Source organism: Arachis ipaensis, chromosome B5 (genome assembly GCF_059453495.1).
Source record: "Arachis ipaensis isolate K30076 ecotype BB chromosome B5, ASM5945349v1, whole genome shotgun sequence".
Taxonomy (NCBI): domain Eukaryota; kingdom Viridiplantae; phylum Streptophyta; class Magnoliopsida; order Fabales; family Fabaceae; genus Arachis; species Arachis ipaensis.
Genome location: NC_142440.1, coordinates 58,557,035 through 58,560,838, shown reverse-complemented (window position 1 = coordinate 58,560,838; position 3,804 = coordinate 58,557,035). Strand labels below are relative to the sequence as shown.

General features: G+C 41.3%; 1 non-coding gene across 1 annotated transcript; it reads right to left on the bottom strand.

The window, feature by feature from the left end:
• Positions 1-224: 224 nt before the first annotated feature.
• On the bottom strand, positions 225-332 carry LOC148564322 (small nucleolar RNA R71). Its single transcript, XR_015884276.1, has one exon. It is a non-coding gene; the product is annotated as a small nucleolar RNA R71 (small nucleolar RNA).
• Between the last annotated feature and the right edge of the window lie 3,472 nt (positions 333-3,804).

Here is a 3,804-nt window from a genome sequence, read left to right as displayed (position 1 = left end):
CATTTGAAGATCCTTTTCAGTTCTTAACTGAATTCTTGCAGATATGTGATACTGTTAAGACTAATGGAGTTGATCCTGAAGTCTACAGGCTCATGATTTTCCCTTTTGCTGTAAGAGACAGAGCTAGATTATGGTTGGATTCTCAACCTAAAGATAGCCTGAACTCTTGGGATAAGCTGGTCACGGCTTTCTTAGCCAAGTACTTTCCTCCTCAAAAGCTGAGCAAGCTTAGAGCTGATGTTGAAACCTTCAGACAGAAAGAAGGTGAATCCCTCTATGAAGCTTGGGAAAGATACAAACAGTTGACCAAAAAGTGTCCTTCTGACATGCTTTCAGAATGGACCATCCTGGATATATTCTATGATGGTTTATCTGAGCTATCAAAGATGTCACTGGACACTTCTGCAGGTGGATCCATTCACCTAAAGAAAACGCCTGCAGAAGCTCAAGAACTCATTGACATGGTTGCAAATAACTAGTTCATGTACACTTCTGAAAGGAATCCTGTGAATAATGGGACGCCTATGAAGAAGGGAGTTCTTGAGATTGACACTTTGAATGCCATATTGGCTCAGAATAAAATATTGACTCAGCAAGTCAATATGATCTCTCAGAGTCTGCATGGAATGCAAGCTGCATCCAACAGTACTCAAGAGGCATCTTCTGAAGAAGAAGCTTATGATCCTGAAAACCCTGCAATAGCAGAGGTAAATTATTTAGGTGAACCTTATGGAAACACCTATAACTCATCATGGAGAAATCATCCAAATTTCTCATGGAAGGATCAAAAGCCTCAACAAGGCTTTAATAATGGTGGAAGAAACAGGTTTAGCAACAGCAAGCCTTTTCCATCATCCTCTCAGCAACAGACAGAGAACTCTGAACAAAATACTTCTAATCTGGCAAACTTCGTCTCTGATCTGTCTAAGGCCACTGTAAGTTTCATGAATGAAACAAGATCTTCCATTAGAAATTTAGAAGCACAAGTGGACCAGCTGAGTAAAAGGATCACTGAAATCCCTCCCAGTACTCTCCCAAGCAATACAGAAGAGAACCCAAAAGGATAGTGCAAGGCCATTGACATAAGCACCATGGCTGAACCTACAAGGGGAGTGGAGGACGTGAGTCCCAGTGAGAAAGACCTCCTGGGACGTCCAGTGATCAATAAGGAGCTTCCCTCTGAGGAACCAAAGGACTCTGAGGCTCATCTAGAGACCATAGAGATTCCATTGAACCTCCTTATGCCCTTCATGAGCTCTGATGAGTATTCCTCTTCTGAAGAGAATGAGGATGTTACTGAAGAGCAAGCTGCCAAGTTCCTTGGTGCAATCATGAAGCTGAATGCCAAATTATTTGACATTGATACTTGGGAAGTTGAACTTCCCTTGTTCATCAATGAACTAAGTGATCTGGATCAACTGACATTGCCTCAGAAGAGACAGGATCCTGGAAAGTTCATAATACCTTGTACCATAGGCACCATGATCTTTAAGGCTCTGTGTTACCTTGGTTCAGGAATAAACCTTATGCCCCTTTCTGTAATAGAGAAACTGGGAATCTATGGGGTGCAAGCTGCTAAAATCTCATTAGAGATGGCAGACAATTTACGAAAATAGGCATATGAACAAGTAAAGGACGTGTTAGTAAAGGTTGAAGGCCTTTACATCCCTGCTGATTTCATAGTCCTGGATACTGGAAAGGAAGAGGATGAATCCATCATCCTAGGAAGACCTTTTCTGGCCACAGCAAGAGCTGTGATCGATGTTGACAGAGGTGAACTAGTCCTTCAATGGAATGAGGACTCCCTTGTGTTTAAAACTCAAGGATCTCCCTCTGCAACCATGGAGAGGAAGCATGAAAAGCTTCTCTCAAAGCAGAGTCAACCCAAGCCCCCACAGTCAAACTCTAAGTTTGGTGTTGGGAGGCCACAACCAAACTCTAAGTTTGGTGTTGAACTCCCATATCCAAACTCTAAGTTTGGTGTTGGAGAGTTTCAACAATGCTCTGAACATCTGTGAGGCTCCATGAGAGCCCACTGTCAAGCTATTGACATTAAAAAAGCGCTTGTTGGGAGGCAACCCAATGTTTATTTATCTAATTTTGTTTTTGTTTTTCATGTTTTATTAGATTCATGATCATGTGGAGTCACAAAACAAACAAAAAAAATCAAAAACGGAATCAAAAACAGCAGAAGAAAAATCACACCCTGGAGGAGCATCTGTCTGGCGTTCAAACGCCAGAACAGAGCATGGTTCTGGCGCTGAACGCCCAGAATGGGCAGCATCCTGGCGCTGAATGCCCAGAACAAGCATGGTTCTGGCGTTCAATGCCAGAAATGGTAGCAAATGGGCGTTGAACGCCCAAAATGGGCACCAACCTGGCGCTGAACGCCCAGAGTTGTGTGCAAGGGCATTTTACATGTCTAAATTGGTGCAGGGATGTAAATGCCTTGACACCTCAGGATCTGTGGACCCCACAGGATCATCTCAGGATCTGTGGACCCCACATGATCCCCACCTACCTCATCATCTCTCTTTCTATTCATGATCATCCCTTCTGTTTTCCATTTACCACTCACAACCATACACCCACTACCTTCAAAATTCAACATCTCTCTCTCACCCAATCCCACCCATATGGCCGAATACACACTCCCATCCATCTCCTCCATGTCTTCTTCTTATTCTTCTATTCTTTCTTCTTTTGCTCGAGGGCGAGCAACATTCTAAGTTTGGTGTGGTAAAAGCATAGATTTTTTGTTTTTTCCATAACCATTGATGGCACCTAAGGCCAGAGAAACCTCTAGAAAGAGGAAAGGGAAGACAAAAGCTTCCATCAAGGGTCTATAGCTCAGTGGTAGAACATTTGACTGTAAATCAAGAGATCCCTGAGATACCTCAGGGGATACATTTTCTTCCACACAATTATTGGAAGCAACTAAGGGTGGAACATCAAGAGCACTCCATCATCCTTCATGAAATCAGAGAAGATCTAAAAGCAATGAAGAAGGAGCAACAAAGACAAGAAAGAGACATAGAAGAGCTCAAGGACATCATTGGTTCCTCAAGAAGGAAACGCCACCATCACTAAGGTGGATTCATTCCTTGTTCTTATTTCTTCTGTTTTTCGTTTTCTATGTTATGTGCCTATCTATGTTTGTGTCTTCATTACATGATTATTAGTAGTTAGTAACTATGTCTTAAAGATATGAATGTCCTATGAATCCATCACCTCTCTTAAATGAAAAATGTTTTAATTCAAAAGAACAAGAAGTACATGAGTTTTGAATTTATCCTTAAACTTAGCTTAATTATATTGATGTGGTGACAATGCTTCTTGTTTTCTGAATGTAAGCTTGAACAGTGCATATGTCTTTTGAAGTTGTTGTTTAAGAATGTTAAATATGTTGGCTCTTGAAAGAATGATGACTAGGAGACATGTTATTTGATAATCTGAAAAATCATAAAAATGATTCTTGAAGCAAGAAAAAGCAGCAAAGAACAAAGCTTGCAAAAAAAAAAAAATTAGGCGAAAAAAAAATTAGAAAGAAAAAGAAAAAGCAAGCAGAAAAAGCCAAGGCTCTTAAAACCAAAAGGCAAGGGTAAATAAAAAGGATCCCAAGGCTTTGAGCATCAGTGGATAGGAGGGCCTAAAGGAATAAAATCCTGGTCTAAGCGGCTAAACCAAGCTGTCCCTAACCATGTGCTTGTGGCGTGTAGGTGTCAAGTGAAAACTTGAGACTGAGCGGTTAAAGTCAAGGTCCAAAGCAAAAAAGGAAGTGTGCTTAAGAACCCTGGACACCTC